Source organism: Aegilops tauschii, chromosome 2, assembly GCF_002575655.3.
Source record: "Aegilops tauschii subsp. strangulata cultivar AL8/78 chromosome 2, Aet v6.0, whole genome shotgun sequence".
Taxonomy (NCBI): domain Eukaryota; kingdom Viridiplantae; phylum Streptophyta; class Magnoliopsida; order Poales; family Poaceae; genus Aegilops; species Aegilops tauschii.
The window spans coordinates 35,536,218-35,563,290 of record NC_053036.3 but is presented as its reverse complement, the minus strand read 5'-3'; positions in this window follow the sequence as shown (position 1 = coordinate 35,563,290).

The following is a 27,073-nucleotide window of genomic DNA, read 5'->3' as shown; positions in this document are numbered from 1 at the left end:
AAGAATATCAAACGGAGTCCAAACGGAATGAAACCTTCGGGAACGTGATTTTTGGAAAAAACGTGATCCAGAGGACTTGGACCCTACGTCAAGAAAGCAATCAAGAGGGCACGAGGTAGGGGGGCGCGCCCTCCACCCTCGTGGGGCCCATCTTGGGGCCTTTTTCGCAGCTCCGCCGGAGGGACCAACGTGGTCCCCACGAGGGTGGAGGGCGCGCCCCCCTACCTCGTGCCTTCCTGGTAGCTTTCTTTACATAGGGTCCAAGTCTTCTGGATCACGTTCGTTCCAAAAATCACATTCCCGAAGGTTTCATTCCGTTTGGACTCCGTTTCATATTCTTTTTCTATGAAACTCTGAAATAGGCAAAAAACAACAATTATGGGCTGGGCCTCCGGTTAATTGGTTAGTCCCAAAAATAATATAAAAGTGTATAATAAAGCCCAATAATGTCCAAAACAGAATATAATATAGCATGGAACAATCAAAAATTATAGATACGTTGGAGACGTATCAAGCATCCCCAAGCTTAATTCCTGCTCGTCCTCGAGTAGGTAAATGATAAAAACAGAATTTTTGATGTGGAATGCTACTTAGCATAATTTCAATGTAATTCTTCTTATTGTGGCACGAATGTTCATATTTAATATGATTCAAGATAAAAGTTTAATGTTGACATAAACACAATAATACTTCAAGCATGCTAACCAAGCAATTATGTCTTTTCAAAATAACTTAGCCAAAGCAAGTTACCTACAAAATCATATAGTCTGGCTATGCTCCATCTTCCCCACACAAAATATTCACATCATGTACAACCCCGATTTTAGCCAAGCAATTGGTTCATACTTTTTAACGCGCTTCAGCCTTTCCAACTCTTACACAATACATGAGCGCAAGCCATGGATATAGCACTATGGTGGAAATAGGTATAATGGTAGGGGTTATGTGGGAAGCATGTGGTGAATTTAGCACGGATTGCAACAAGGAAATAGAATCTATCAAAGAGCAATTATCATAATTAAAATCCTTGAAATCCAAAATAGTGGGTTCATTAATATCTAGAGTTTTGATCTCTTCAACCCCGCTTTCACCAATTTTTGCATCAAGATCTAAAAACTCCGAATTTTTGGAACGCCTTTTAGGTAAAGGTGGATCATATTCAGTGCCATCATTATCAAGATTCATATTGCAAAACAAAGATTTAATAGGGGACACATCAATAACTTTTAGATCTTCATCTTTATTTTCATAGAAACTAGAAGAACACGCTTTCACAAAATAATCTTTCTTAGCATGCATCCTAGCGATTCTTTCTTTGCACTCATCAATGGAAGTTCTCATGGCCTTGAGAGACTCATTGATATCATGCTTAGGTGGAATAGATCTAAGTTTCAAAGAATCAACATCAAGAAAAATTCTATCAACGTTCCTAGCTAATTCATCAACCTTAAGCAATTTTTCATCAAGCAAAGCATTGAAATTCTTTTGCGAATTGATAAACTCCTTAACACTAGTCTCAAATTCAGAGGGCATCTTATTAAAATTTCCATAAGAATTGTTGTAGGAATTACCATAATTATTAGAGGAATTACTAGGATACGCGTTGTTACCAAAATTATTCTCACATCCATAGATTCATTAGTATTCTCAATCAAAGTAGACAAAGGCATATCATTAGGATCAGAAGAAACACTTTTATTAGCAAATAATTTCATAAGTTCATCCATCTTTCCATCAAAACATTAATTTCTTCTATCACATGCACTTTCTTATTAGTAAATCTTTTAGTGTGCCATTGAGAATAATTAACCATAATATTATTTAGGAGTTTAGTAGCTTCTCCTAAAGTGATTTCCATAAAAGTGCCTCCCGCGGCCAAATCTAAAAGATTTCTAGAAGCAAAATTCAATCCGGCATAAAAGTTTTGTATAATCATCCACAAATTCAAACCATCTGTAGGGCAATTACGTATCATTAATTTCATCCTCTCCCAAGCTTGTGCAACATGTTCATGATCAAGTTGCTTAAAATTCATGATATCGTTTCTAAGAGAGATGATCTTAGCAGGAGGAAAATACTTAGACATAAAAGCATCTTTGCACTTATTCCAAGAATCAATACTATTTTTAGGCAAATACAAAAACCAAGCTTTAGCACGATCTCTAAGCGAAAAAGGAAATAGCTTTAATTTAACAATATCAGTGTCCACATCTTTCTACTTTTGCATATCACACAAATCAACGAAGCTGTTTAGATGGGTAGCGACATCTTCACTAGGAAGGCCGGCGACTTGATCTTTCATGACAAGATTCAACAAAGCAGCATTAATTTCACAAGATTCAGTATCGGTAAGAGGAGCAATCGGAGTGCTAAGGAAATCATTGTTGTTGGTATTGGTAAAGTCACACAATTTGGTATTATCTTGAGCCATCGTGACAAGCAAGCAATCCAACACACGAGCAAACAAGAAGCAAGCGAAAAAGAGGCGAACGGAAAAGAGAGGGCGAATAAAACGGCAAGGGTGAAGTGGGGGTGAGGAAAACAAGAGGAAAATGGCAAATAATGTAATGCGGGAGATAAGGGTTTGTGATGGGTACTTGGTATGTTGACTTTTTCGTAGACTCCCCGGCAACGGCGCCAGAAATGGCTCGTTGCTGGGAGTCAAATCTTCAGTTGACTTTGCGTAAGCCTCCCCGGCAACGGCGCCAGAAATCTTTCTTGCTACCTCTTGAGCACTGCGTTGGTTCTCCCTTGAAGAGAAAAGGGTGATGCAGTAAAGCAGCGTAAGTATTTCCCTCAGTTTTTGAGAACCAAGGTATCAATCCAGTAGGAGGCCACGCACGAGTCCCTCGCACCTACACAAACAAATAAAATCCTCGCAACCAACGCAATAAAGGGGTTGTCAATCCCTTCACGGTCACTTACAAAAGTGAGATCTGACAGATATGATAAGATAATATTTTTGGTATTTTTATAATAAAGATGCAAAGTAAAATAAAAGTCAATGAAAATAGCTAAGTGTTGGAAGATTAATATGATGGAAAATAGACCCCGGGGCCATAGGTTTCACTAGTGGCTTCTCTCGAGAGCATAAGTATTACGGTGGGTAAACAAATTACTGTTGAGCAATTGACAGAATTGAGCATAGTTATGAGAATATCTAGGTATGATCATGTATATAGGCATCACGTCCGCGACAAGTAGACCGACTCCTGCCTGCATCTACTACTACTACTCCACACATCGACCGCTATCCACCATGCATCTAGAGTATTAAGTTCAAAAGAACAGAGTAACGCTTTAAGTAAGATGACATGATGTAGAGGGATAAACTCATGCAATATGATATAAACCCCATCTTGTTATCCTCGATGCCAACAATACAATACGTGCCTTGCTGCCCCTACTATCACTGGGAAAGGACACCGCAAGATTGAACCCAAAGCTAAGCACTTCTCCCATTGCAAGAAAGATCAATCTAGTAGGCCAAACCCAACTGATAATTCGAAGAGACTTGCAAAGATAACCAATCATACATAAAAGAATTCAGAGAAGGTTCAAATATTTTTTATAGATAAAATTGATCATAAACCCAGAATTCATCGGTCTCAACAAACACACCGCAAAAGAAGATTACATCGAATAGATCTCCACAAGAGAGGGGGAGAACATTGTATTGAGATCCAAAAAGAGAGAAGAAGCCATCTAGCTAATAACTATGGACCCGAAGGTTTGAGGTAAACTACTCACACATCATCGGAGAGGCTATGGTGTTGATGTAGAAGCCCTCCGTGATCGATGCCCCCTCCGGCGGAGCTGCGGAAAAGGACCCAAGATGGGATCTCACGGGTACAGAAGGTTGCGGCGGTGGAATTAGGTTTTTGGCTCCGTATCTGGTAGTTTGTGGGTACGTAGGTATATATAGGAGGAAGAAGTACGTCGGTGGAGCAACGTGGGCCCCATGAGGGTGGAGGGCGTGCCCAGGGGGTAGGCGCGCCCCCTACCTTGTGCCTTCCTCGTCGCTTTCTTGATGTTGGACCAAGTCCTCTGGATCACGTTCGTTCCAAAAATCACGTTCCCGAAGGTTTCATTTCGTTTGGACTCCGTTTGATATTCTTTTTCTGCGAAACTCTGAAATAGGCAAAAAAAGCAATTCTGGGATGGGCCTCCGGTTAATAGGTTAGTCCCAAAAATAATATAAAAGTGTATAATAAAGCCCAATAATGTCCAAAATAGAATATAATATAGCATGGAACAATCAAAAATTATAGATACGTTCGGGGCGTATGAGTTGCGAGGATCTTATTTGTTTGTGTAGGTGCGAGGGACTCGTGCGTGGCGTCCAACTGGATTGATACCTTGGTTCTCAAAAACTGAGGGAAATACTTACGCTGCTTTACTGCATCACCCTTTCCTCTTCAAGTGAAAACCAACGCAGTGCTCAAGAGGTAGCAATTGGCGCGCCCCCTGCCTCGTGCTCTCCTCATTGACTTCTTGACGTGGACTCCAAGTCCTCTGGATCACATTTGTTCCGAAAATCACATTTCCGAAGGTTTCATTCCGTTTGGACTCCGTTTGATATTCTTTTCTGCGAAACACTGAAATAGGCAAAAAAAACAGCAATTTGGGCTGGGCCTCCGGTTAATAGGTTAGTCCCAAAATAATATAAAAGTGTATAATAAAGCCCATTAAACATCCAAAACAGAATATAATATAGCATGGAACAATCAAAAATTATAGATACGTTGGAGACGTATCAAGCATCCCCAAGCTTAATTCCTGCTCGTCCTCGAGTAGGTAAATGATAAAAACAGAATTTTTTATGTGGAATGCTACTTGGCATAATTTTCAATGTAATTCTCTGAATTTTGGTATGAATGTTCAGATCCAAAAGATTCAAGACAAAAGTTTAATATTGACATAAAAATAATAATACTTCAAGCATACTAACTAAGCAATTATGTCTTCTCAAAATAACATGGCCAAAGAAAGTTATCCCTACAAAATCATATAGTCTGGGTATGCTCTATCTTCATCACACAAAGTATTTAATCATGCACAACCCTGATGACAAGCCAAGCAATTGTTTCATACTTTTGGTGTTCTCAAACTTTTTCAATCTTCATGCAATACATGAGCGTGAGCCATGGACATAGCACTATATGTGGAATAGAATGGTGGTTGAGGAGAAGACAAAAAGGGAGAAGATAGTCTCACATCAACTAGGCGTATCAACGGGCTATGGAGATGCCCATCAATAGATATCAATGTGAGTGAGTAGGGATTACCATGCAACGGATGCACTAGAGCTATAAGTATATGAAAGCTCAACAAAAGAAACTAAGTGGGTGTGCATCCAACTCGCTTGCTCACGAAGACCTAGGGCATTTTGAGGAAGCCCATCATTGGAATATACAAGCCAAGTTCTATAATGAAAATTTCCTACTAGTATATGAAAGTGACAACATAAGAGACTCTCCATCATGAAGATCATGGTGCTATTTTGAAGCACAAGTGTGGTAAAAGGATAGTAGCATTGTCCCTTCTCTCTTTTTCTCTCATTTTTTTATATGGCCTTTCTTTTTTTATGGCCTTTCTTTTTTTTAGTCCGGAGTCTCATCCCGACTTGTGGGGGAATCATAGTCTCCATCATCCTTTCCTCAGTTGGGACAATGCTCTAATAATGATGATCATCACACTTTTATTTTCTTACAACTCAATACTTAGAACAACAATATGACTCTATGTGAATGCCTTCGGCGGAATACCGGGATATGCAATGAATCAAGAGTGACATGTATGAAAGAATTATGAACGGTGGCTTTGCCACAAATACAATGTCAACTACATGATCATGCAAAGCAATATGACAATGATGGAGCGTGTCATAGCAAACGGAACGGTGGTAAGTTGCATGGCAATATATCTCGGAATGGCTATGGAAATGCCATGATAGGTAGGTATGGTGGCTGTTTTGAGGAAGGTATATGGTGGGTTTATGATACCGGCGAAAAGTGCGCGGTATTAGAGAGGCTAGCAATGGTGGAAGGATGAGAGTGCGTATAATCCATGGACTCAACATTAGTCATAAAGAACTCATATACTTGTTGCAAAAATCTATTAGTGATCGAAACAAAGTATTACGTGCATGCTCCTAGGGGGATAGATTGGTAGGAAAAGACCATCGCTCGTCCCCGACCGCCACTCATAAGGAAGACAATCAATAAATAAATCATGCTCCGACTTCATCACATAACGGTTCACCATACGTGCATGCTACGGGAATCACAAACTTTAACACAAGTATTTCTCAAATTCAAAACTACTCAACTAGCAAGACTCTAATATTACCATCTTCATATCTCAAAACAATTATCAAGCATCAAACTTCACTTAGTATTCAACACACTCATAAGAAAAAAATCTTTACTAATCTTAGATGCCTATCATAATTAAAGCAAATTACCATGCTGTTTTGTAGGACTGTCAAAATAATCTAAGTGAAGCATGAGAGAACAATAGTTTCTATAAAACAAATCCATCACCGTGCTCTAAAAGATATAAGTGAAGCACTAGAGCAAAATCTATATAGCTCAAAAGATATAAGTGAAGCACATAGAGTATTCTAACAAATTCCGAATCAAGTGTGTCTCTCTCAAAAGGTGTGTACAGCAAGGATGATTGTGGCAAACTAACAAATAAAGACTCAAATCATACAAGACGCTCCAAGCAAAACACATATCATGTGGTGGATAAAAATATAGCTCCAAGTAAATTTACCGATGGATGAGGACGAAAGAGGGGATGCCTTCCGGGGCATCCCCAAGCTTTGGCTTTTAGTGTCCTTAGATTATCTTGGGGTGCCATGGGCATCCCCAAGCTTAGGCTCTTGCCACTCCTTGTTCCATACTCCATCAAATCTTTTCCCAAAACTTGAAAACTTCACAACACAAAACTTAACAGAAAATCTCGTGAGCTCCATTAGCGAAAGAAAACAAAACACCACTTCAAGGTACTGTAATGAAATCATTCTTTATTTATATTGGTGTTAAACCTACTGTATTCCAACTTCTCTATGGTTTAGAAACTATTTTACTAGCCCTAGATTCATCAAAATAAGCAAACAACACACGAAAAACAGAATAGTCTGTAGTAATTTGTAACTAACGCAAACTTCTGGAATTGTAAAAATTCAGCCAAAATAGGAAGACCTAAATAATTTGTTTATTGATCTGCTGCAATTGGAATCAATATTATATCACGTTCTGGTGATTTTTAACAATTTTTTTCGTGAACAGAAAGTTTCTGGAATTTTCAGCAAGATCAAATAACTATCATCCAAGAAGATCCTATAGGTTTAACTTGGCACAGAACTAATTAAAACATAAAAACAAATCTAACCAGAGGCTAGATAAAATATTTATTTCTAAACAGAAGCAAAAATAAAAAAAATAAAAATAAAATTGGGTTGCCTCCCAACAAGCGCTATCGTTTAACGCCCTAGCTAGGCATAAAAGCACGAATAGATCTAGGTATTGCCATCATTGGTAGGCAATCCATAGGTAGCTCTCATAATAGATTCATAAGGTAATTTAATTTTCTTTCTAGGGAAGTGTTCCATGCCTTTCCTTAACGGAAATTGGAATCTAATATTCCCTTCCTTCATATCAATGATTGCACCAATCGTTCTAAGGAAAGGTCGACCAAGAATAATAGGACATGAAGGATTGCAATCTATATCAAGAACAATAAAATCTACGGGCACATAATTCCTATTTGCAACAATAAGAACATCATTAATTCTTCCCATAGGTTTTTTAATAGTGGAATCCGCAAGGTGTAAGTTTAAAGAGCAATCATCAAATTCGCGGAAACCTAACAAATCACACAAAGTTTTTGGAATCATGGAAACACTAGCACCCAAATCACACAAAGCACAACATTCATGATCTTTAATTTTAATTTTAATAGTAGGTTCCCACTCATCATAAAGTTTTCTAGGGATAGAAACTTCCAACTCAAGTTTTTCTTCATAAGATTGCATCAAAGCATCAATGATATGTTTGGTAAAAGCTTTATGTTGACTATAAGCATGCGGAGAATTTAGCACGGATTGCAACAAGGAAATACATTCTATCAAAGATAAATTATCATAATTAAATTCCTTGAAATCCAAAATAGTGGCTTCATTGCTATCTAAACTTTTGACTTCTTCAGTCCCACTTTTACAAATTTTAGCATCAAGATCTAAAAACTCCGAATTTTTGGAACGCCTTCTAGGTAAAGGTGGATCATATTCAGTCCCATCATTATCAAGATTCATATTGCAAAACAAAGATTTAATAGGGACACATCAATAACTTTTAGATCTTCATCTTTATTCTCATAAAAATTAGAAGAACACGCTTTCACAAAGCAATCTTTCTTAGCACGCATCCTAGCGGTTCTTTCTTTGCACTCATCAATGGAAATTCTCATGGCTTTTAGAGACTCATTGATATCATGCCTAGGAGGAATAGATCTAAGTTTCAAAGAATCAACATCAAGAGAAATTGTATCAATGTTCCTAGCCAATTCATCAATCTTAGGCAACTTTTCTTCAAGCAAAGCATTGAAATTCTTTTGCGAATTCATAAATTCTTTAACACTAGTCTCAAATTCAGAGGGCATCTTATTAAAATTTCCATAAGAGTTGTTGTAGGAATTACCATAATTATTAGAGGAATTACTAGGATACGGCCTAGGATTAAAGTTTCCTCTATACGCGTTGTTACCAAAATTATTCCTACCAACAAAATTCATATCCATAGATTCATTATTATTCTCAATCAAAGTGGACAAAGGCATATCATTAGGATCAGAAGGAACACTTTTATTAGCAAATAATTTCATAAGTTCATCCATCTTTCCACTCAAAACATTAATTTCTTCTATTGCATGCACCTTTTTACTAGTAGATCTTTCAGTGTGCCATTGAGAATAATTAACCATAATATTATCTAGGAGTTTAGTAGCCTCTCCTAAGGTGATTTCCATAAAAGTGCCTCCCGCGGCCGAATCTAAAAGATTTCTAGAAGAAAATTTCAATCCGGCATAAATTTTTTGTATAATCATCCACAAATTCAAACCATGAGTAGGGCAATTACGTATCATTAATTTCATTCTCTCCCAAGATTGTGCAACATGTTCATGATCAAGTTGCTTAAAATTCATAATATCGTTTCTAAGAGATATGATCTTAGCGGGAGGAAAATACTTAGAGATAAAAGCATCTTTGCACTTATTCCAAGAATCAATACTATTTTTAGGCAAAGACGAAAACCAAGCTTTAGCACGATCTCTAAGCGAAAATGGAAATAGCTTCAATTTAACAATATCATTGTCCACATCTTTCTTCTTTTGCATATCACACAAATCAACAAAGCTATTTAGATGGGTAGCGGCATCTTCGCTAGGAAGGCCGGCGAATTGATCTTTCATGACAAGATTCAACAAAGCAGTGTTAATTTCACAAGATTCAGTATCGGTAAGAGGAGCAATCAGAGTGCTAAGAAAATCATTGTTGTTGCTATTGGTAAAGTCACACAATTTCGTATTGTCTTGAGCCATAGTGGCAAGCAAGCAATCCAACACACGAACAAACAAGAAGCGAGCGAAAAAGAGGCGAAAGGAAAAGAGAGGGCGAATAAAACGGGATGGGTGAAGTGGGGGAGAGGAAAACGAGAGGCAAATGGCAAATAATGTAATGCGAGCGATAAGGGTGTGTGATGGGTACTTGGTATGTTGACTTTTGCGTAGACTCCCCGGCAACGGTGCCAGAAATCCTTCTTGCTACCTCTTGAGCACTGCATTGGTTTTTCCCTTGAAGAGGAAAGGGTGATGCAGTAAAGTAGCGTAAGTATTTCCCTCAGTTTTTGAGAACCAAGGTATCAATCCAGTAGGAGGCTACGCTCGAGTCCCACGCACCTACACAAAACAAATAAGAACCTCGCAACCAACGCGATAAAGGGGTTGTCAATCCCTTCACGGTCACTTACGAGAGTGAGATCTGATAGATATGATAAGATAATATTTTTGGTATTTTTATGATAAAGACTAAAAGTAAAGAAAGCAAAATAAATAAAGATAGAAATAGCTTGTTGACGGGAGATTAATATGATGGAAAATAGACCCGGGGGCCAGAGGTTTCACTAGTGGCTTCTCCCAAGAGCATAGTATTACGGTGGGTGAACAAATTACTGTCAAGCAATTGATAGAATTGAGCATAGTTATGAGAATATCTAGGTATGATCATGTATTTAGGCATCACGTCTGTGACAAGTAGACCGACTCCTGCCTGCATCTACTACTATTACTCCACACATCGACCGCTATCCAGCATGCATCTAGAGTATTAAGTTCATAAGAACAGAGTACCGCTTTAAGAAAGATGACATGATGTAGAGGGATAAACTCATGCAATATGATATAAACCCCATCTTGTTATCCTCGATGGAAACAATACAATACGTGCCTTGCTGCCCCTGCTGTCACTGGGAAAGGACACCGCAAGACTGAACCCAAAGCTAAGCACTTCTCCGATTGCAAGAAAGATCAATCTAGTAGGCCAAACCCAACTGATAATTCGAAGAGACTTGCAAAGATAACCAATCATACATAAAAGAATTCAGAGAAGATTCAAATATTTTTCATAGATGAACTTGATCATAAACCCACAATTCATCGGTCCCGACAAACACACCGCAAAAGAAGATTACATCAAATAGATCTCCACGAGAATCGTGGAGAACTTTGTATTGAGATCCAAAGAGAGAGAAGAAGCCATCTAGCTAATAACTATGGACCCGAAGGTCTGAGGTAAACTACTCACACATCATCGGAGAGGCTATGGTGTTGATGTAGAAGCCCTCCATGATCAATGCCCCCTCCGGCAGGACGCCGGAAAAGGCCCCAAGATGGGATCTCACGGGTACAGAAGGTTGCGGCGGTGGAATTACGTTTTCGTGGATGCCTCTGATGGTTTGGGGGTACGTAGGTATATATTGGAGGAAGAAGTACGTCGGTGGAGCAACGTGGGCCCCACGAGGGTGGAGGGCGCGCCTTGGGGGTAGGCACGCCCCCCACCTCGTGCTCTCCTCGTTGATTTCTTGACGTGGACTCCAAGTCTTCTGGATCACGTTTGTTCCGAAAATCACGTTCCTGAAGGTTTCATTCCGTTTGGACTCCGTTTGATATTCTTTTTCTGCGAAACACTGAAATAGGCAAAAAACTGCAATTTGGGTTGGGCCTTCGGTTAATAGGTTAGTCCCAAAAATAATATAAAAGTGTATAATAAAGTCCATTAAACATCCAAAACAGAATATAATATAGCACGGAACAATCAAAAATTATAGATACGTTTGAGACGTATCAGCGTCTTGTACTCATCAAGCATAGTGCGAGCCATCTCAACAAGAGTCCTGTTCTTGCGCTCCACGACGCCATTCTGCTGAGGACTATAAGGAGCAGATAACTCATGAGTAATACCAAGTTCATCAAGGTAGTCATCAAGACCAGAATTCTTGAACTCGGTTCCATTGTCACTTCTGATGTGCTTGATCTTCACACCAAAGTTGGTTGAAGCCCTCGAGGAAAATCGTTTGAAGACTTCCTGCACCTCGTGTTTGTATGTGAAAATATGCACCCATGTGTAACGAGAGTAATCATCAACAATAACAAAGCCATATAGAGATGCTTCATTTGTAACTGCTGAATAATGATTAGGACCAAAGAGATCCATGTGAAGAAATTCAAATGGTCGAGTGGTAGTCATGATAGTCTTCGCTGGATGTTTGGCCTTGGTCATCTTTCCAGCTTCGCAGGCTCCGCACAAGTGATCCTTGAGAAATTTGACATCCTCAATGGCAATGACATGCTTCTTCTTCGCGAGCGCGTGCAAATTCCTCATGCCGGCATGACCAAGTCGTCGATGCCATAGGCAGCCTTCTGAAGCTTTTGCAAGTAGACATATAGCCGGTCGTGGTCCTGTAGAGAAATCAACAATATAAAGATCTCCTCTCCTAAAGCCTTCGAAGACATTGGAATTGTCAGCTTCCATGATCACAACACAACGATACTTGCCAAAGATAACAACCATATCAAGATCACAAAGCATTGAGACTGACATGAGGTTGTATCCTAAGGACTCGACAACCATGACTTTGTCCATGTGTCGATCCTTTGAGATCGCAACCTTACCTAGACCCAATACCTGACTTTTGCCTTTGTCAGCGAAGATGATATGCTTCAGATGCGATGGAGATAAGGGAACATCCATCAATAGATTCTTGTCACCAGTCATGTGATTTGTACATCCACTATCGAGGACCCACTCATTGGCTTTGGCTTGATCATCCTGCAGATGAATTAGTGCAGCTTACGAACTCATATACTTCATCAATGAAGAATATGACATCAATTTCATCAAGCAATAGAATACATAAAGCAGTATGAGGATGTGAGAAATGAGGATTCATTTCATCATGATTAGCCTGCGTCCTTTCAGGCACATTCAGGTCTCCAGCAAATTCTTCAGACGTTTAAGCGCGTCTGGAGACCTGAACCTGCATAAGAAATTAGTTCTTTTTCTTCACCACCCACATCTGAAGGGCTCCATGAGAGAAAGGTGGCATTGAAGCCAGTCCACTTCGTTTCACATAAGAGGAGTTAGGGTAAGCATATGAATAAGCAGAGAAATTCTTCGAGGACTTATGAATATAATGATTAGAAGAATAATGCTCATATTCATAGCCCTTAAATCTTCCTTGCGAAACAGAAGTGTTAGCACGGTGATGTTCATATGAGGACTTTGATACTGTTGAGGAATTTGATCCATGTGAGGAATTTGGTCCGTATGGGGACTTGGATCCATATGAAGAATTTGGTCCATATGAAGAATTTGATCTATGGTTCCTATTCTTCTCAGGTGGTGTCATGATGACATTCACCTGAAGACTTTCAAGGCACCTTTTGGGAACCCAGATTTTCTTCATAGGGGAATCGTTCCTGCAGTTAGTGCCAACATATCTAGCAAATACTTCACCATTCTGATTTCTGAACAGTTTATAGTTGGAGTCAAATGACTCATCAGCAGAATGAGGAGATTCACATGTCAAGCCAGATAAAGTAGATGGATCTACTGGAGGTCCCTTTGCAGCAACCCAAGAGGTTTTGGGATACTGCTCAGGCTTCCAGTAAGTCCCATCAGCATTGAGTTTCCTCTCAAAGGCGATACCCTCTTTCCCAAAGGCGATACCCTCTTTCCTAGGGTTCGTATTGACGATCTGCTTTTTAAGCACATCACAAAGAGCCTGATGCCCTTTGAGGCTTTTATACATGCCTGTCATGTACAATTCCTTCAGGCCTGCATCATCAGTGATACTAGCATTGTCCTCAGATGAGGAATTAGTGATGGCAGAGACAGGTGAAGAATTTGTAACATTAGAAGCATTTGAACATTCAGGTGAAGAATTAGCAGATTCTCGTTCAATGTACTTCAAACATGGAGGAACAAATTCTTCCTAAGCAGCGCTGATTTGTTGAGAAAGTAATGAATCGCGCTCCTTCTGAAGGTCTTCATAACTCACCCTTAGCTTTTCAATATCTTGCTTTCTTTGAAGAAATTCAAAAGAAAGCTTCTCATGATCAGATAAGAGAGTGTTATGATGACTTTGAAGGTTGTCAAACTTAGACTGAAGTCTCTGAAGATTTTCAGTCAAGGTTTTAGTGCGATCCATTTCTTCACCCGACATGTCATCACTTTTGTCTAGCATGTTTTGAACCTTTTCAAAAGCCTTTTGTTGTTTCACAGGAATCTTAGCAAGTTTAGAGTAGCTAGCTAGGCTTGAGGTTTTCATCAGATTCATCCTCACTTGATTCAGAGGAGGGGTATTTGAGTACCATGGCACCTTTTGCCATGAAGCAATAGGAGGGAGCGTAGTCATCATCGCCTCCATCAGTGATGTCTACTACACAACCTTCTTCTTGTATACGTTGTTGGGCCTCCAAGTGCAGAGGTTTGTAGGACAGTAGCAAATTTCCCTCAAGTGGATGACCTAAGGTTTATCAATCCATGGGAGGCGTAGGATGAAGATGGTCTCTCTCAAACAACCCTGCAACCAAATAACAAAGAGTCTCTTGTGTCCCCAACACACCCAATACAATGGTAAATTGTATAGGTGCACTAGTTCGGCGAAGAGATGGTGATACAAGTGCAATATGGATGGTAGATATAGGTTTTTGTAATCGGAAAATATAAAAACAGCAAGGTAACTAATGATAAAAGTGAGCACGAACGGTATAGCAATGCGTTGCAACAAGGCCTAGGGTTCATACTTTCACTAGTGCAAGTTCTCTCAACAATAATAACATAATTGAATCATATAACTATCCCTCAACATGCAACAAAGAGTCACTCCAAAGTTACTAATAGCGGAGAACAAACGAAGAGATTATGGTAGGGTACGAAACCACCTCAAAGTTATCTTTCTCATCGATCTATTCAATAGTCCGTAGTAAAATAACACGAAGCTATTCTTTCCGTTCGCTCTATCATAGAGTTCGTACTAGAATAACACCTTAAGATACAAATCAACCAAAACCCTAATGTCACCTAGATACTCCAATGTGACCTCAAGTATCCGTCGGTATGATTATACGATGTGCATCACACAATCTCAGATTCATCTATTCAACCAACACAAAGAACTTCAAAGAGTGCCCCAAAGTTTCTACCGGAGAGTCAAGACGAAAACTGTGCCAACCACTATGCATAAATTCACGAGGTCACGGAACCGCAAGTTGATCACCAAAACATACATCAAGTAGATCACGTGATAACCCATTGTCACCACAGATAAGCACATGCAAGACATACATCAAGTGTTCTCAAATCCTTAAAGACTCAATCCGATAAGATAACTTCAAAGGGAAAAATCAATCCATTACAAGAGAGTAGAGGGGGAGAAACATCATAAGATCCAACTATAATAGCAAAGCTCGCGATACATCAAGATCGTGCCGAATCAAGAACACGAGAGAGAGAGAGAGAGAGAGAGAGAGAGAGAGATCAAATACATAGCTACTGGTACATACCCTCAGCCCCGAGGGTGAACTACTCCCTCCTCGTCATGGAGAGCGCCGAGATGACGAAGATGGCCACCGGTGAGGGATTCTGTTGGAAATATGCCCTAGAGGCAATAATAAAATGGTTATTATTATATTTCCTTGTTCATGATAATTGTCTATTATTCATGCTATAATTGTGTTATCCGGAAATCGTAATACATGTGTGAATACATAGACCACAACATGTCCCTAGTGAGCCTCTAGTTGACTAGCTCGTTGATCAACAGATAGTCATGGTTTCCTGACAATGGACATTGGATGTCATTGATAACGAGATCACATCATTAGGAGAATGATGTGATGGACAAGACCCAATCCTAAGCATAGCACAAAGATCGTGTAGTTCGTTTGCTCGACCTTTTCCAATGTCAAGTATCATTTCCTTAGACCATGAGATCGTGCAACTCCCGGATGCCGTAGGAGTGCTTTGGGTGTGCCAAACGTCACAACGTAACTGGGTGACTATAAAGGTGCACTACGGGTATCTCCGAAAGTGTCTGTTGGGTTGGCACGGATCGAGACTGGGATTTGTCACTCCGTATGACGGAGAGGTATCTCTGGGCCCACTCGGTAATGCATCATCATAATGAGCTCAATGTGACTAAGGAGTTAGTCACGGGATCATGCATTACGGTACAAGTAAAGTGACTTGCCGGTAACGAGATTGAACAAGGTATTGGGATACCGACGATCGAATCTCGGGCAAGTAACGTACCGATTGACAAAGGGAATTGTATACGGGATTGATTGAATCCTCGACATCGTGGTTCATCCGATGAGATCATCGTGGAACATGTGGGAGCCAACATGGGTATCCAGATCCCGCTGTTGGTTATTGACCGGAGAGGCGTCTCGGTCATGTCTGCATGTCTCCCGAACCCGTAGGGTCTACACACTTAAGGTTCGGTGACGCTAGGGTTGTAGAGATATTAGTATGCGGAAACCCGAAAGTTGTTCGGAGTCCCGGATGAGATCCCGGACGTCACGAGGAGTTCCGGAATGGTCCGGAGGTGAAGAATTATATATAGGAAGTCCAGTTTCGGCCACCGGGAATGTTTCGGGGGTTATCGGTATTGTACCGGGACCACCGGAAGGGTCCCGGGGGTCCACCGGGTGGGGCCACCTATCCCGGAGGGCCCCATGGGCTGAAGTGGGAGGGGAACCAGCCCCTGGTGGGCTGGTGCGCCCCCCATGGGCCTCCCCCTGCGCCTAGGGTTGGAAACCCTGGGGGTGGGGGGCGCCCCACCTGACTTGGGGCGGAAGTTTCCCCCCCCCCCTTGGCCGTCGCCCCCCTGTAGATGGGATCCCAGGGGCCGGCGCCCCCCCCAGGGGGCCTATATAAAGGGGGGGAGGGAGGGCTACTGTACCCTAGCTCCTGGCGCCTCCCTCTCCCTCCCGTGACACCTCTCTCTCCTGCTAGCGCTTGGCGAAGCCCTGCCGGGATCCCCGCTACTTCCACCACCACGCCGTCGTGCTGCTGGATCTCCATCAACCTCTCCTTCCCCCTTGCTGGATCAAGAAGGAGGAGACGTCGCTGCTCCGTACGTGTGTTGAACGCGGAGGTGCCGTCCGTTTGGCACTCGGTCATCGGTGATTTGGATCATGACGAGTACGACTCCATCAACCCCGTTCACTTGAACGCTTCCGCTCGCGATCTACAAGGGTATGTAGATGCACTCCTTTCCCCTCGTTGCTAGTAAACTCCATAGATGGATCTTGGTGATGCGTAGAAAATTTTAAAATTCTGCAACGATCCCCTACAGTGGCATCATGAGCCAGGCCTATGCGTAGTTACTATGCACGAGTAGAACACAAAGCAGTTGTGGGCGTAGATGTTGTCAATTTTTCTTGCCACTACTAGTCTTATCTTGTATCGGCGGTATTGTGGGATGAAGCGGCCCGGACCGACCTTACACGTACACTTACATGAGACAGGGTCCACCGACTGACATGCACTAGTTGCATAAGGTGGCTAGCGGGTGTCTGTCTCTCCCACTTTAGTCGGAACGGATTCGATGAAAAGGGTCCTTATGAAGGGTAAATAGAAATTGGCATATCACGTTGTGGTTTTACGTAGGTAAGAAACGTTCTTGCTAGAAACCTATAGAAGCCACGTAAAAACTTGCAACAACAATTAGAGGACGTCTAACTTGTTTTTGCAGCATGTGCCTTGTGATGTGATATGGCCAGAAGATGTGATGAATGATATATGTGATGTATGAGATTGATCATATTCTTGTAATAAGAATCACGACTTGCATGTCGATGAGTATGACAACCGGCAGGAGCCATAGGAGTTGTCTTTATTTTTGTATGACCTGCGTGTCATTGAATAACGCCATGTAAATTACTTTACTTTATTGCTAAACGCGTTAGCCATAGAAGTAGAAGTAATCGTTGGCATGACAACTTCATGAAGACACAATGATGGAGATCATGATGATGGAGATCATGGTGTCATGCCGGTGACGAAGATGATCATGGCGCCCCGAAGATGGAGATTAAAGGAGCAGAATGATATTGGCCATATCATGTCACTATTTGATTACATGTGATGTTTATCATGTTTTGCATCTTATTTGCTTAGAACAACGGTAGTAAGTAAGATGATCCCTTATAATAATTTCAAGAAAGTGTTCCCCCTAACTGTGCACCGTTGCGAAGGTTCGTTGTTTCGAAGCACCACGTGATGATCGGGTATGATAGATTCTAACGTTCGAATACAGTGGGTGTTGACGAGCCTAGCATGTACAGACATGGCCTCGGAACACACGCAATACACTTAGGTTGACTTGACGAGCCTAGCATGTACAGACATGGCCTCGGAACACGGAAGACCGAAAGGTCGAGCATGAGTCGAGAGATATGAAGTCTCCGACAAGTTCTTCAGTTGTAAAATGGAGGAAAATAGTTCTGTCAGTGAGCACATACTCAGAATGTCTGGGTTACACAACCGCTTGTCTCAGCTGGGAGTTAATCTCCCGGATGACGCGGTCATTGACAGAATCCTTCAGTCGCTTCCACCAAGCTACAAGAGCTTTGTGATGAACTTCAATATGCAGGGGATGGAAAAGACCATTCCTGAGGTATATTCAATGCTGAAATCAGCGGAGGTGGAGATCAAAAAGGAACATCAAGTGTTGATGGTGAATAAAACCACTAAGTTCAAGAAAGGCAAGGGCAAGAAGAACTTCAAGAAGGACGGCAAGGGAGTTGCCGCGCCCGGTAAGCCAGTTGCCGGGAAGAAGTCAAAGAATGGACCCAAGCCTGAGACTGAGTGCTTTTATTGCAAGGGAAGTGGTCACTGGAAGCGGAACTGCCCCAAATACTTAGCGGACAAGAAGGCCGGTAACACCAAAGGTATATGTGATATACATGTAATTGATGTGTACCTTACCAGTACTCGTAGTAGCTCCTGGGTATTTGATACCGGTGTGGTTGCTCATATTTGTAACTCAAAACAGGAGCTGCGGAATAAGCGGAGACTGGCGAAGGACGAGATGACGATGCGCGTCGGAAATGGTTCCAAGGTCGATGTGATCGCCGTCGGCACGCTACCTCTGCATTTACCTACGGGATTAGTTTTAAACCTCAATAATTGTTATTTAGTGCCAGCTTTGAGCATGAACATTGTATCTAGATCTCGTTTAATTCGAGATGGCTACTCATTTAAATCCGAGAATAATGGTTGTTCTATTTATATGAGAGATATGTTTTATGGTCATGCCCCGCTGGTCAATGGTTTATTCTTGATGAATCTCGAACGTGATGTTACACATATTCATAGTGTGAATACCAAAAGATGTAAAGTTGATAACGATAGTCCCACATGCTTGTGGCACTGCCGCCTTGGTCACATTGGTGTCAAACGCATGAAGAAGCTCCATGCAGATGGACTTTTGGAGTCTCTTGATTACGAATCATATGACACGTGCGAACCATGCCTCATGGGTAAGATGACCAAGACTCCGTTCTCCGGAACAATGGAGCGAGCAACCAACTTATTGGAAATCATACATACTAATGTGTGTGGTCCAATGAGTATTGAGGCTCGCGGTGGCTATCGTTATGTTCTCACTCTCACTGATGATTTAAGTAGATATGGGTATGTCTACCTAATGAAACACGTCTGAAACCTTTGATAAGTTCAAGGAATTTCAGAGTGAGGTTGAGAATCAACGTGACAGCAAAATAAAGTTCCTGCGATCAGATCGTGGAGGGGAATATTTAAGTCACGAATTTGGCACACACTTAAGGAAATGTGGAATCGTTTCACAACTCACGCCGCCTGGAACACCTCAGCGAAATGGTGTGTCCGAACATCGTAATCGCACTCTATTGGATATGGTGCGATCTATGATGTCTCTTACCGATTTACCGCTCTCATTTTGGGGCTATGCTTTAGAGACTGCCGCATTCACTTTAAATAGGGCTCCATCGAAATCCGTTGAGACGACACCGTATGAATTATGGTTTGGGAAGAAACCTAAGCTGTCGTTTCTAAAAGTTTGGGGATGCGATGCTTATGTCAAGAAACTTCAACCTGAAAAGCTCGAACCCAAGTCGGAAAAATGCGTCTTCATAGGATACCCTAAGGAAACCATTGGGTATACCTTCTACCTCAGATCCGAAGGCAAGATCTTTGTTGCCAAGAACGTGTCCTTTCTGGAGAAAGAGTTTCTCTCGAAAGAATTAAGTGGGAGGAAAGTGGAACTTGATGAGGTGATAGTCACTCCTTCCGAACCGGAAAGTAGCGCAGCGCGAGAAGATGTTCCTGTGGTACCTACACCGACTGGGGAGGAAGTTAATGATGATGATCATGAAGCTTCGGATCAAGTTACTGCTGAACTTCGTAGGTCCACAAGGACACGTTCCGCACCAGAGTGGTAGGGCAACCCTGTCCTGGAAATCATGTTGTTAGACAATGGTGAACCTTCGAACTATGAAGAAGCGATGGCGGGCCCAGATTCCAACAAATGGCTTGAAGCCATGCAATCCGAGATAGGATCCATGTATGAAAACGAAGTATGGACTTTGACTGACTTGCCCGATGATCGGCGAGCCATAGAAAATAAATGGATCTTTAAGAAGAAGACAGACGCGGATGGTAACGTGACCATCTATAAGGCTCGACTTGTCGCTAAGGGTTATCGACAAGTTCAAGGGGTTGACTACGATGAGACTTTCTCACCCGTAGAGAAGCAGAAGTCCGTCCGAATCATGTTAGCAATTGCCGCATTCTATGATTATGAGATATGGCAAATGGACGTCAAAACGGCATTCCTTAACGGCTTTCTTAAGGAAGAATTGTATATGATGCAGCCGGAAGGTTTTGTCGATCCTAAGAATGCTAACAAGGTATGCAAGCTCCAGCGCTCCATCTATGGGCTGGTGCGAGCATCTCGGAGTTGGAACATTCGTTTTGATGAGATGATCAAAGCGTTTGGATTTACATAGACTTATGGAGAAGCCTGTGTTTACAAGAAAGTGAGTGGGAGCTTTGTAGCATTTCTCTTATTATATGTCGATGACATACTATTGATGGGAAATGATATAGAATTCTTGGAAAGTATAAAGGCCTACTTGAATAAGTGTTTTTCAATGAAGGACCTTGGAGAAGCTGCTTATATATTAGGCATCAAGATCTATAGAGATAGATCAAGATGCCTCATTGGTCTTTCACAGAGTACGTACCTTGACAAGATATTGAAGAAGTTCAATATGGATCAGTCCAAGAAGGGGTTCTTGCCTGTATTGCAAGGTGTGCAATTGAGCACGGCTCAATGCCCGACCACGGCAGAAGATAGAGAAAAGATGAGTGTCATCCCCTATGCCTCGGCCATAGGGTCTATTATGTATGCCATGCTGTGTACCAGACCTAATGTAAACCTTGCCGTAAGTTTGGTAGGAAGGTACCAAAGTAATCCCGGCATGGAACACTGGACAACGGTCAAGAATATCCTGAAGTACCTAAAGAGGACTAAGGATATGTTTCTCGTTTATGGAGGTGACGAAGAGCTCGTCGTAAAGTGTTACATCGATGCTAGCTTCGACACAGATCTGGATGACTCGAAGTCACAAACCGGATACGTGTATATTTTGAATGGAGGGGCAGTAAGCTGGTGTAGTTGCAGGCAAAGCGTCGTGGCGGGATCTACATGTGAAGCGGAGTACATGGCAGCCTCAGAGGCAGCGCAAGAAGCAATCTGGATGAAGGAGTTCATTACCGACCTAGGGGTGATTCCCAATGCGTCGGGCCCGATGACTCTCTTCTGTGACAACACTGGAGCTATTGCCCTTGCCAAGGAGCCCAGGTTTCACAGGAAGACCAGACATATCAAGCGTCGCTTCAACTCCATTCGTGAAAGTGTTCAGAATGGAGACATAGATATTTGTAAAGTACATACGGACCTGAATGTAGCAGATCCGTTGACTAAACCTCTCCCTAGAGCAAAACATGATCAACACCAGAACTCTATGGGTGTTCGATTCATCACAATGTAACTAGATTATTGACTCTAGTGCAAGTGGGAGACTGTTGGAAATATGCCCTAGGGGCAATAATAAAATGGTTATTATTATATTTCCTTGTTCACGATAATTGTCTATTATTCATGCTATAATTGTGTTATCCGGAAATCGTAATACATGTGTGAATACATAGACCACAACATGTCCCTAGTGAGCCTCTAGTTGACTAGCTCGTTGATCAGCAGATAGTCATGGTTTCCTGACTATGGACATTGGATGTCATTGATAACGAGATCACATCATTAGGAGAATGATGTGATGGACAAGACCCAATCCTAAGCATAGCACAAAGATCGTGTAGTTCGTTTGCTAGAGCTTTTCCAATGTCAAGTATCATTTCCTTAGACCATGAGATCGTGCAACTCCCGGGTGCCGTAGGAGTGCTTTGGGTGTGCCAAACGTCACAACGTAACTGGGTGACTATAAAGGTGCACTACGGGTATCTCCGAAAGAGTCTGTTGGGTTGGCACGGATCGAGACTGGGATTTGTCACTCCGTATGACGGAGAGGTATCTCTGGGCCCACTCGGTAATGCATCATCATAATGAGCTCAATGTGACTAAGGAGTTAGTCACGGGATCATGCATTACGGTACGAGTAAAGTGACTTGCCGGTAACGAGATTGAACAAGGTATTGGGATACCGACGATCGAATCTCGGGCAAGTAACGTACCGATTGACAAAGGGAATTGTATACGGGATTGATTGAATCCTCGACATCGTGGTTCATCCGATGAGATCATCGTGGAACATGTGGGAGCCAACATGGGTATCCAGATCCCGCTGTTGGTTATTGACCGGAGAGGCGTCTCGGTCATGTCTGCATGTCTCCCGAACCCGTAGGGTCTACACACTTAAGGTTCGGTGACGCTAGGGTTGTAGAGATATTAGTATGCGGAAACCCGAAAGTTGTTCGGAGTCCCGGATGAGATCCCGGACGTCACGAGGAGTTCCGGAATGGTCCGGAGGTGAAGAATTATATATAGGAAGTCCAGTTTCGGCCACCGGGAAAGTTTCGGGGGTTATCGGTATTGTACCGGGACCACCGGAAGGGTCCCGGGGGTCCACCGGGTGGGGCCACCTATCCCGGAGGGCCCCATGGGCTGAAGTGGGAGGGGAACCAGCCCCTGGTGGGCTGGTGCGCCCCCCATGGGCCTCCCCCTGCGCCTAGGGTTGGAAACCCTGGGGGTGGGGGCGCCCCACCTGACTTGGGGGGGAAGTTCCCCCCGCCCTCTTGGCCGCCGCCCCCCTGTAGATGGGATCCCAGGGGCCGGCGCCCCCCCAGGGGGCATATATAAAGGGGGGAGGGAGGGCTGCTGTACCCTAGCTCCTGGCGCCTCCCTCTCCCTCCCGTGACACCTCTCTCTCCCGCTTGCGCTTGGCGAAGCCCTGCCGGGATCCCCGCTACTTCCACCACCACGCCGTCGTCCTGCTGGATCTCCATCAACCTCTCCTTCCCCCTTGCTGGATCAAGAAGGAGGAGACATCGCTGCTCCGTACGTGTGTTGAACGCGGAGGTGCCGTCCGTTCGGCACTCGGTCATCGGTGATTTGGATCACGACGAGTACGACTCCATCAACCCCGTTCACTTGAACGCTTCCGCTCGCGATCTACAAGGGTATGTAGATGCACTCCTTTTCCCTCGTTGCTAGTAAACTCCATAGATGGATCTTGGTGATGCGTAGAAAATTTTAAAATTCTGCAACGATCCCCTACAGATTCCCCCCTCCGGCAGGGTGCCGGAACGGGTCTAGATTGGTTTTCGGTGGCTACAGAGGCTTGCGGCAGCGGAACTCCCGATCTATTCTGCTCCCCGATGTTTTCAGGGTATATTGATATATATAGGTGAAAGAAGTCGGTCAGGGGAGCCACAAGGAGCCCACAAGGGTGGGGGGGCGCCTAGGGGGTAGGGCGCGCCTCCCTGCCTCGTGGCTTCCTCGAAGCTTCCCTGACGTCTACTCCAAGTCTCCTGGGTTGCTTCCATTCCAAAAATAACTCTCCCGAAGGTTTCATTCCGTTTGGACCCCGTTTGATATTCCTTTTCTGCGAAACACTGAAATAGGCAAAAAACAGCAATTTGCACGAGGCCTTGGGTTAATAGGTTAGTCTCAAAAATAATATAAAAGTGTATAAATAAGCCCATTAAACATCCAAAACAGATAATATAATAGCATGGAACAATAAAAAAATTAGATACGTTGGAGACGTATCAATCAGCCTTGTTGGTGAAGCCATTTTCTTCAGAGTTGAAGATGGACTTGCTGACGAACGCAGTAGCGAGAGCTAGACTCGCCACACCAGATTCTGACTCCTCAGATGCCTCATCTTCCTCATGTTCCTCAGATTCAGCTTCAGAGTCCATTTCCTTGTCAATGAATGTCCGAGCCTTCTTGGAGCTGCTCTTCTTGTGAGATGAAGACTTCGAGGATTTTGATGATGAAGAATTTGAAGATTTCTTCTTCTTCTTTGAGTCATCAGAACTGTAATCCTTGTATTTATTCTTCTTTGATTCCTTTTCCCACTGAGGACAGTCTTGAATGTAGTGACCGGGTTTCTTGCATTTGTGGCATAGTCTCTTCTTATAGTCACTGGATGGGGAATCATTACTCCTTGAGGATTTTCCGAAGCGACCACGTCTTGAGAACTTCTGAAATTTCTTCACGAGCAGTGCTAGCTCATGGCTCAGTTCTTCAGGATCACCAAGGCTACTACCAGAATCTTCATCTTCAGATTTAGAAACTGCCTTGGCCTTCAGGGCACGTGATCTGCCATAGCTCGAACCATAGAGATCTCTCTTTTCAGCAAGCTGGAACTCATGAGTGTTTAGCCTCTCGAGGATATCAGCGGGATCAAGTGACTTGTAATCTCCACGTTCTTGTATCATCAGTGCCAGAGTATCAAATGAGGAATCAAGCGATCTCAACAATTTCTTCACCACCTCATGGTCGGTGATGTCAGTGGCACCAAGTGCTTGAAGCTCATTTGAGATTCAGTGAGGTGATCGAAGGTTTGTTGAACATTTTCATTGTCGAGTCTTTCGAAGCGGTTGAAGAGATTGCGAAGAACGTCAACTCGAGAGTCATGCTGTGTTGAGACTCCTTCATTGACTTTGGACAGCCTATCCCAGATAAGCTTAGCAAATTCCAAAGCGCTCACTCTTCCATACTGCCCTTTGCTCAGATGGCCACATATGATGTTCTTCTCTTGAGAATCGAGTTGCTTGAATCTCTGTACATCAGCAGCATTCAGAGAAGATGTGACTCACGGAACACCATTTTTCACAACATACCAGAGATCGTTATCAATTGCCTCAAGATGCATTCTTATCTTATTCTTCCAGTAGGGGTTGTCCGTCCCATCGAAGGTAAGACACCCAGCAGAGACCTTGATCATACCTACGGTCGACATAACTAAAACTCCAGCTGGTTAAACCAAAATCACACAGAACAAGTGAGTACCTTGCTCTAGAGGGGGGTGAATAGGCGATTTTTATGAATTCTTCACTGAGGAATTTCAGGTTGAGGAAATTCCTCAGCGAAGAACTACTTGTAGCGGAATAAGTACTCAGATGTAAACATAACAGAACAGAAGCATGGTTATTAAGATGAAATGAAAACAAGCTCAGAGTACAGACAGCGTAAACACAGGATAAACAAGATGAAGACAAACAAACTGAAGAAATTGAACTGAGGAAATTGAGAAAGTCTTCAGTCAAAGTCTTCTAACAAATATGAACAAGGACACAACACAGTAATAAGGAAATGAAAGAGTTGAGGAAATAGAACCAGTAGGCTTGGTGAAGACAATGATTTGGTAGACCAGTTCCAACTGCTCTGACAATTGTACGTCTGGTTGGAGCTGCTAGTTATTTAAACCTGAGGACACACAGTCCCGGACACACAGTCCTCACCGTATTCTCCTTGAGCTAAGGTCAGACAGACCTCGCCCAATCACTCTTGGTAAGTCTTCAGGTGACTTCCAAACCTTCACAAACTCGGTCACTCGGCGATCCACAGTTTCCTCTTGGATGCTCAGACCATGACGCCTAACCGTCTGGAAGATGCACAATCTTCAAAGGTAACAAGCGTCGGATCCACACAGGATCAATCTCTTCAGTGATGCTCAATCACTTTGGGTTTGGGTTTTCCTCACTTGATGATTTTCGCTCAAAGTCCTCGGAGGATGGGATGCTCTCAAATGACAAGTGTCAGTTTCTCTCAGAGCAGCCAACTAGCTAGTTGTTGTAGGGGGCGGCTATTTATAGCCTAGGGAGCAGCCCGACATGATAAGACATAAATGCCCTTCAATGATATGACCGTTAGGTGGGTAGATATTTTGGAACAGCTGGCGCGTAGCACAGCAACGGTCAGAAATTTCACTATCAAATTCCTCAGGGCTATCATGTTCCTCACTTGTAGGCAATTCGCACTGGCGAATTCCTAACTCCTTAGTTAGAACAAATTCCTCAGAGACCAGAAGAACTTTGTCTCTGTCACTGAAGAAATTTGACTGAACTGTATGAGATTTCCAATGGCTTCACTCGAAGGGATTGGTAGGTGTAGGATTTTGAGTTGAGCATCACATGGAAAATTTTCCTTAGTATTTCCTCGACCCCCTTTAATAGTACAGTGTTTCCTATGACTCAAGAAAGAGAAAATGAAACTACGAAAACCAGAGTCTTCACGCTTCATGTTCTTCGAATGAATACCAAGTCTTCAAGGTCACACCAATTTCTTCACTTTCAAAGTCTTCAGAAAGTCTTCAGAAATCCAAAGTCTTCAGTCGAAGATATTCATTTTTAGGGGTCGACTTTCTCTGTAAATATCAAACTCCTCATAGGCTTATAGGCATGTGTACACTCACAAACACATTAGTCCCTTAACCTATAAGTCTTCAATACACCAAAATCACTAAGGGGCACTAGATGCACTTACAACACGGATCTAAAACTTAAACTTGGGGTGCACCCCCACTAATTAGTTTCCAAACATATTCGTACTACTCGTAGGTGGAGGTAGGTTGAAAGCTATATGGACTGTTCTCCATAGTAGCTTGGCAAGTGGGCATTGAAGGAATAGATGTTGAATCGACTCCTCATTGCCACAAAAGCAACACTTAGTGCATCCTTGCCAATCTTTTTTTTCAGATTATCTTTTGTCAGGATGACCTTGCGATCCAAATACCACATGAAGATTTTTATCTTCAATGGGACTTTCATTTTCCATATATACTTGTGGTGAAAAGGTCGTCCATCATTTATGAGGTCTGTATACATGGATTTGACTGTGAAGGCACCAGAAGTAGTCAACTTCCAACGGAATGTGTCTGGTTCATGTGAAAGGTTAACCATCATCAACCTTTCAACAAGGTTTAACCA